The sequence below is a fragment of the Palaemon carinicauda genome, chromosome 31, assembly GCF_036898095.1.
Source record: "Palaemon carinicauda isolate YSFRI2023 chromosome 31, ASM3689809v2, whole genome shotgun sequence".
Lineage (NCBI taxonomy): Eukaryota > Metazoa > Arthropoda > Malacostraca > Decapoda > Palaemonidae > Palaemon > Palaemon carinicauda.
In genome coordinates this window covers 49,693,560-49,702,691 of record NC_090755.1, presented here as the reverse complement: position 1 = coordinate 49,702,691, position 9,132 = coordinate 49,693,560, and positions in this window count along the sequence as shown.

The window sequence follows — 9,132 nt, the reverse complement described above, 5'->3', positions numbered from 1 at the left end:
CGAAAGCAGGACAGATGACCAAAATATTGATAGGTAAACCATAGGGGTTTAAATAAAGAAGAGAAAGCTTGGATCAAGAGCCTATCGTTATATAATTGCTTTAAAAGCTTGTGAATAAAAGAACAGCATTGTGTACCTCACATGCTAATAATAGAGATGTAACGCAAAATGGTGTATTGTTTAGAGAGCCAACCAATGAAAACAGTTTGAATTTTTTGAAATAAGTGCTAAGCCTATGTCCGAATATACTATTTGTAAAGTGAATAAATCTGAAAGGAGGCCGAAACCATGATAAACTATTATTGTCATGATTAAAAGAAATTATGATGGTGGGGTGATGAAAGAAGTCATAAGAAATTATAATTTACATAAGAAAATGTCGTAGTGAATAGTAGATGATAAATATTGGAGTTTCTTTCGTATCACAGCTACTACCTCTACTAACGAAGTGATAATGAAGAAAGGTCGCAAAGACTGGAGAAAGAAGTTAAACGCAAATATTAATATTAAAAGAATCAAACTGTGCATGAAACCCTAATAGATTAGACATTGACTGTGATTATGGAATAACAAAGTGAAAGATAAAGTTAAGAATTATTGCATTGTGAAAAGGGAAGATGGTAGATATCTACAAAAACATTTGAGAAGATGAAGAATGCCTAGAAACAAATGCTGGGAAGTATGAACTTATTGAGCCAATTGAACTTTACTGAAGTGAAGTTAGTCGTAAATGTTATAAAATGTATACGTACTATTAAGATGAATTGTTTACATAGCCTGTATGAAATAAAACAAAATCAACAAGTGAATAATGTAAAGAAAGGGAAAATATGTAGCAATAGGTGTAGAAAAGTAGGAAAAGAGGAATCAAAGCATTATGATGATATGAGAAGAGAAAGGAGAAAAATAGGAAAATAAAAAGGATATATGATTTATATTTTGTTTTAAAATGTGCAGACAAAACATAAGAGAAAAATAAATGTTTAGCAATTAGGGTATAGTCTTAAGAGCATTTTCTGGGGCTACCTGCGTCAGTATAAAGGTGACGTTTAGATATCTGTGTCTTAAGGACAAAAATAAAAAAAAATAAATAAAAGGGACGAAGAATCAGGGACGAAATACTGAAGACAAAAACTTGATAAGACAGCGTTCTTGAAGGCAAACCATCTTTTGTAGCAATAGTGGGTGATTGTTGAAAGAAAAAAAAAATGGATTTAAGTTTTCACGGAAGAAACCGGATTTTTCTCGTTCCCACTATACATGGAAAATAACTTCCACTAAAGGTTCTTACATAATTTTTAAATATGTTGGCATCATTTTTTCGCTCATAGCTTAACGACACTAAGCTAGAGATATGTTGAGATACTACCGCTAGAGTTATTGAGTTCATCGGATCCCTCTCTGGTTACGGCTCAATTTTCTTTTGCTACACATGCATCAAATAGTCTGGCCTATTCTTTAAACATTCTCCTCCTTATTCATACACCTGACAACACTAAAATGATTGCATAATTCTTCTTCACACATGGGGTTAAACACTACACTGTAATTATATAGCGGTTACTTTCCACTTGATAGTGGCATAAGAGACTCTTTAGCTAAGGCAAGGAGTTCTTCTGTGAGAAGGACATTCCAAAATCAAACAATTGTTTTCTATTCTCGGGTATTGCCATATCCTCTGAACCATGATCCTCAACTCCCTTGGGTTAGAGTTCTGTTGTTCGAGGGTACCATCAGGCGCACTAATCTATCTCTTTCCTTTCTTTACTGGGCTATTTTCCTTGCTGGGGTCTTTGCAGGGCTTATAGCCTAGTTAATAATAATAATAATAATAATAATAATAATAATAATAATAATAATAATAAACGGATTTTGAAGCGAAGCGAAAAATCTATTTTTGGGTGAGGTAGCCATGTCGTCCTGATGGAAGTTCCTTCAATAGTAGCTTCCTATGTTATATTTGACTACAGTGATATATCCCAGAGAATTTACCAAAGGTATCCAGAATTCTAATTCCTGGAGCGAATATCCCCTAAAATTTGATATCGCGTAATCAGAGGACGTATTCTTGACACGTCTCATAGCTATCTACACCCCTAATAGCGTTTCCACTTTGAGGGGGAAAAAGTGGCAAGAATATAGGAGAGTCGTTAAAGAGGCAACGCTCTCGACACTCCTACTGTACTGTAAATAGTGTGCCGAACCGCCACCGCGAGGCGCCACCGAGCCATTCTTTGTAGCTTTGTAGGTGTTCCAGATACAGTACCATAGGGAGGGATTCATTATCCTTTTGTCAAAAAGAGGGTGAGTCCCTCAGGACGACATGGCTACCTTACCCAAAAATAGATTTTTCGCTTCGCTTCAAAATCCGTTTTTTGGGCTCAGGCCATGTCGTTCTGATGGAAGTTTACCAGAGCATTAATGTATCTGTGGATTTTCAATAGTGCCGTTATCTCGAGATAAATATTTCCTATTTGGTCTTCTAGACCTATAGACACTTGATGTTACCGTTATACATCAATTAACTGATCATAAACTATGTCAGCTCTTCCTGCCCCCTACAGGGCAGAGTGTGGGTAGACTCTAGGAAAAAACCCGAGGATTGTGAGTTCAAGGAACAATCTAGCGAACAGTTTGTATATTAGTGTCATCATATACACAAAGGATAGTTTGTACTTAGATGGTATATCTCTATATAGGTTACTGATACCTCCCAAGTCTGGCTGAAAAGAGACAGACAGGTTTAAATACGTGTAGGAAACCTTAGTTCAGTAAAATAAACAGTATAGTACAATCAGTTTTTACCTGTTTGCTTGGAACAGTCTCAACCTTAGTTCCTTAATATTTTCTTAAATATTAAAAGAATCATGGATGCTCTGACTTTATTCTTAATCTAGAATGTTTGAGGCAAAAGAGACGCAAAGATTTCTTCTATTGTTTATTACAAAAATAGAAATCATGGTTGTATTCAATACATCTTATGCAGAACAATTCTGCATAAAATCATAAATAGTAATAACAGAATTGAAATAAGTTTCATCTGAAAAGGAAAACATTAGCCACTTTAATGGAAATATAAAATTTCACTATGTATTCTGTTGTTACTAGGAACACTGTGCATATAAGTATGCCTGGCACTTGTGTCAGTCTATTATGCTGAATGTCACCTGTGTAGAGAGAACAGTCTATAGTGTTATCACTAAACACAATACTCAACATGATATGTCTTACGAGTCTATCATGTACACCCTTCACTAAAAGTCCCAATTAGTGCACTGTTCTTCGCAGTAATGAAGCGGCAGGTTTTATAACACTGCCTGCCGCCACCACATGAAATTTTATTTCCTGTAATTGCTTCGCATAGTGTTCGAAGAAAACTCTGGATGACTTCCATCCAGTATAAGCACAAAGGCTTTCAAAAGACATTATCTGAAAGAAATTCAGAGACGAGGCAACTTTTCTCAGATCATGACCTGCGGGTGTACTATCTGGATCCGCTCTGCATATAAAATAGATGATTTTCGCCCTTAACTGTTTCAAGGATAATGTTGAACCAGACGTCTCTCCCCTGAAAGGCTGACCTCCCTTAAAGTCTGAAGTTCTACGAAGATAGACCTTTAGGCATTCCACTGGGCAGAGGGATGCTTCTTCCTTCAGAGGGCAGATTCTCCAGGGACCCCATCTCTTAGTGGGCAGCTCGTTCTTGGCGAGAAACGTCGGGTCCGGAAAGAGGTTCAGTTCTCCATTGTCTGTGAACTGAATGTGGCCATCATCCCTCGAGAGTGCCCCTATTTCGCTAACTCTGGCTCCTGAGGCTAGTGCAAATAAGAATATCACCTGTTGAGTCAAGTCTTTCAGCGAGCAATCCTCATTGTTCAGAGTTGATGCTAAGTGAAGAACCTTATCCAAAGACCATGAAATGGGCTTTGGAGGAGCTGCGGGCCGAAGTTTAGCGCAGGCTTTTGGAATATTGTTGAAGATTTCATTAGAAAAGTCTACCTGGAAGGCATATAGTATTGGTCTGGCTAGGGCAGATTTACATGTAGTAATCGTGTTGGCTGCTAAACCTTGTTCATGAAGATGGATGAAGAAGGACAAGCAGAAATCCTTAGAAATCTCCTTAGGTTTCTTTGCCTTGACAAAGGCCACCCATTTCTTCCAGGAAGACTCATATTGTCTTCTTGTTGACTTTGACTTGTATTCTTTTAAGAAGTCAATACTGTCCCTAGAAATCCCGAACCGTTTCTTGACTGCTAAGGCGAGAAAATCATGAGATGAAGGTTCTGGGTTTTCTCTGATGAAGCTGAGACAGTCAATTTCTGCACTTGCTGAGTCAGAATTGGGTCCGGTAACGGGATCAGCTTCAGGCGTAGTTCCGTTATCAAAGGGAATTAAACACTGTTGGGCCACTTGTGGGCCACTATTGCTACTATCCCTTGAAAGGATCTCAGTTTGTCGAGGGCTTTCAGCAGAAGGTTGGTTGGAGGGAACAGGTAGATCTTGGATCACCTGTTCCAATCTAAGGTCATTGCGTCTGTCGCTTCTGCTAGAGGATCCTCGTACGGGGCTACATACCGGGGTAGCTTCTTGTTGTCACTCGTTATGAAGAGGTCTATCTGCAGTCCTGGGACTTTGCATAATATGAAAGAGAATGATCTTGCGTCTAGAGACCATTCGGACTCTATCGGGTTGACCCAGGATAGAGCGTCCGCCGTCACATTTCGGAACCCTTGAAGGTGGACTGCTGACAAGTGCCATCTCTTCTTCTTCACTAGACGGAGGATGGCTAGTATCACTTGATTTATGTGAGGCGATCTCGAGCCTTGTCGATTTAGGCATCTCATTACAACTTCGCTGTCTAAAACCAGACGGATGTGGATTGAGCAGCGAAGTTCCAGTTTCTTTAGAGAGAGAAGAACCGCCATGGCTTCCAGAAAATTGATGTGGAAGGTCTTGAAGAGGGGAGACCAGGTTACCTGGACTCTCCGATGATGAGAGTGACCTCCCCACCACTCTTTTGAGGCGTCCGTGTGAACGGTGACTGGCGGTGGAGGTGGTTTCATGAGTGCCTTGCTCTTCAGGTTCTTGGCTTTCGACCATGGTTTGAGTAGTGATCGCAGATGATTTGGAATCGGTCTTTGTAGATCTTTTCGAGCGTTTGATGCGTAGTTTCTCCAAACTCCTGATGCATCTTTTAATTATGCTTTCAATATTGGATCTGTCACTGAGGCAAACTGGAGGGACCCCAACACTCTCTCCTGTTGCCTTCTTGATATCCTGTTGGATTGAAGAAGTCTCTTGACAGATCCTGCTATTTCTTTCCTCTTCTTTGATGGAATGGAAAGGCAGTGTGACTGTAAATCCCAGTGGACGCCCAGGCACTGGAACTTTTGAGCTGGAGATAGACGAGACTTTTCCAAGTTGATCTTGAATCCTAAGTGTTCCAGGAACTGGATCACTTGCTTGGAGGCTTGCCTGCACTCTTTCTCGGATGCTGCCCACACCAGCCAGTCGTCCAGGTAGGCTACTACCTGGATCCCCTTTAGGCATAGTTGATGAATGACTGCATTTGCAAGCTTGGTGAATACCCTTGGGGCTATGTTTAGACCGAAGGGCATGGCTCTGAAAACGTACTTTCTTTTCTGTAGTTTGAACCCTAGGTAGAGGGAAACTGGACGGTTGATTGGAACATGCCAGTACGCATCCGTCATGTCTATGGAGACTGTATGCCCGTTTGGGCAAAAGGGTCCTTATGTGTTGAAGCGTCAGCATTCTGAACTTGTTGAGTGGTGATAAATCCAGAATGACTCTGAGCTTTTCCGAATCCTTCTTCGGAACACAAAATAGCCTTCCTTGGAATCTGATGGACTTTGCCTTCTGTATAACTCTTTTGTTCAGGAGTTCCTGAACATATTCTTCCAGAATGGGGGTTGAGTGCTGGAAGAATTGAGGAAAGTTTGGTGGAGTGGAAAGTTTGGTGGAGTTGAGCTCCAACTCCACCCTAGTCCGTTCTTGATTAGGCTGTGGGCCCAGGAATCGAAGGTCCAACGATCCCAGAAGAGGAGAAGTCTCCCTCCTACCGGTAGCATCTCACTTGGAGTGCTGGTTGGAGGACTTGCCTCCTTGGCCACGTCCACCTTTGTTACCCCTACCTCTGAAGGGGCGTCGAGAGGACCCTTGAAAGGAACCTCGAGACTTTGGCCTGAAAGTCGTTGATTGGCTTTCAAAGACTAGGGTGAACACCGGCGATTGGGTCGCCAGCGTTTGGGGCACCAGTTGGAAGGTGGCGGTTGGATGTGCCACCGTCTGGGACACCGTGGCCACGGGAAGCTGTTGCTGTTTTCTAGGCCGAGAGGGCACTCTTGGTCATTTTGATTTATTCTTTGGCTTGGGACCCTCGTCAGCGGAAGATTTTCTTTTTGAGGACAAGCCCCACTTGGAGAGGAGATTCCTGTTCTCCGTAGCGGCTTTGTCCACGACCTCTTTGACCACTTCGCCTGGGAAGAGGTCTTTTCCCCAGATATTGGAGGCTATGAGCTTCCTTGGTTCGTGTCTCACCGCAGCCGAGGCGAACACGAACTCTCTACAAGTCCTTCGGGCTTTGATAAAGTTGTACAAGTCCTTAGTGATTGTCACCAAATGAGATTTGGAGAAGACTATGTACATATCTGGGGTGTCCGGGATGCTTGCCATAGTCTCTAAGCCAGTCTGCAGAGGCATGGAAGCAGCAAGACATTATTTAGTCTCTTGTTCCTGCGCAGGAGAGACTCTGACAGCTTCGAGAGGTTTTCGCCGAATTGTCGTCCAGCAATATCTGCCTCCAGCTTCCCAACTGTGAAGGTGTTTTGAACATCCTTCCAGTCTTTATCATCTGATGGAAAAGCAAGGGAAAAGGGTCTACATTCCTCCAGTGTAGGGCAAGGTTTCCCTGCTTCAACTGTCTTTAAGGCTGCCTTAGACCCTTTGTACATAAAGGGGAAGGCACGCTTGGGGTCAGCAATAAAGGACGGGTGCCTTCTGCTGAGAGCCGGCACCTTGGAACTAGTAAAGGCCCTCTCTTTCAAGGTGGTTGTATATAAGGCCTGAGCCTTAGAGAGTTCGAGGACAATCGTCTCCTTCAGCTCTGTTTCCTCCTTGGATGCAGGTTCTGTCCTTAGACGGACATAGCAGTCCAGGTAGGCCTCTTTGCTGGGCCAAAACTCAATTTCCTCTACTAGGACAGTGCCCAGTTTCTCCGAGAGGAAGATCTTCTCTCCCGACATTGGCATATGCTCTGCATATCTTCAAGGGTTAACGTCAGAGAAAGCGGGGAGATCCTTGACGTTTAGCTTCTTCGGGGCTAAACATGTTGCAACCAGCTGATGCATTTCCGTCCGAAGAGAAGCTTCTTTCTCGGACGATTTCTTCTGAATGTCCTGCACCATAGACAGCAGCGAGTGCAACGTACTCGTGATAGAATCTAGCTGGGGTGTAGTAGATAAAGTCGAACGCACCGGCTCAGTCACCGTAGCTGAAGATACCGAAGTCGTTTCGGTCTTATCGACTTCAGCCTCAGAACGTACGTCATCCTCCTGCTCCAGTTCTTCCAGTAGGAGATTGTTCTCAGTCTCCTCTGAGACAACCGACATGTTGTCATCTAAATGGATGCACTTCAAGGCGTCCGAAACAACAGATTCCATCGGAATCTGTACTAGGTGAATGTCAGGTTGAGCCTGGGGAATGATTGCATCCGCAGATACCCTAGAGAAAAGACAGTCCCTCATCCTCTCATTAGGAAGGTATGAGCCAGAGGTGTTCTTCTAAAAACACCTGACCCATTTTTGCAGCGTGTCCCTTGCTGCATCCCTTGACTCAGTAGACTTTTGATCATCAAAAGCCTCTTTTACCAGATTGTCACAAATGGTATATACCTGTGGGTCCCAGTATTTGAGAGCCCCCTGGAAGACTGCGCAGCGAGTATGGGCCCTGCACACGTCATGGCCGTAGAAGTTCTTGCTACGGACCCTGCAAAAGCTGTTCCCGCACTCGGGATGCTCCTCCTGTAAAGAAAGAAAGCATATAAGTATTCGGTGAAATTCTCAGATTTCAGCATACATATTTTTTAAAAATATTAGCTTGGATAGGGTAAGCTAGAAAATAGGAAAGACACCTACTTGTGTTTCCTGTCCAGCCTATTGCTATGACCTCCTCCAATATTGAACAATAAATTCTTAATGAATTTTGTATGGAAAGATAATATCCTTTGATATAACGTGTCTTCTTAGCACAATGTCCCAGGTTCAATATTAGGGGTAAATTAATGGTTGATAACCATTAAGTGGTAGAGAAGATAATTCTCTTATATGTGATGGTCTCACAATAGGCTGCCCATGAAGCACCTTGTAGGTTGGAAAAAACTTTTTTTGGGCTACAGCACTGACTGGTGGCGGTATGCCGCCAGACCTGCCAGGCCTGCAGACATATGCCGGGCCTGTCGGCATATGCCAGCCTTGCCGAGATATGCCGGCCTATTCTGGGCTATTGAAGGCAGTTACTGTCTTCAGATCTATACTTTGGGTGGCCGACTGCCGGCCGACAACTTAGTTGCCGGCCACTGGTCATAGTATGTTTATTGTCGTTGGGTTATCGCTCAGCGACACCTCCGGCAAGTGGCGGCAGAGTAACTGCCGGCCAACAGACAACCAACATGGCCGCCGACAGCTATAAGCTGCCGGCGGCCGGCCCAGTAGGGAAAGGTAGAGAAAAGGAGAGAGGATGGAGGAAGGCAAAGGCTCAGCCTTGCCGGCCTACATCCTGAATGAGAGTTCAATTGGAAGGGGGAATTATCTTCGGGCCTCCACCCAACCATATCCCATCCATATGGGCTATGGAAGGCAGTCCAAGGGAGGACTGAAGAACACTCTAATGATAATGAGGGTACCTGCCGGCAGCCGGCCCGGTCGGCTGCAGACAGGGAACCTCAGGCCAGTTCTATAGATTACCCTTAGGGTCAAGTGTAGAATGACGGCCAGGGAGGGTGATGGTTCATCCAACACAAAAGAGACAGCGGGGAAGGTAGGGTAATACCCGAAGGCATTACCCAACTTAAAGGATTCTGATCTCATAAGGTAACCTCAAGTAGGGGAAATCATT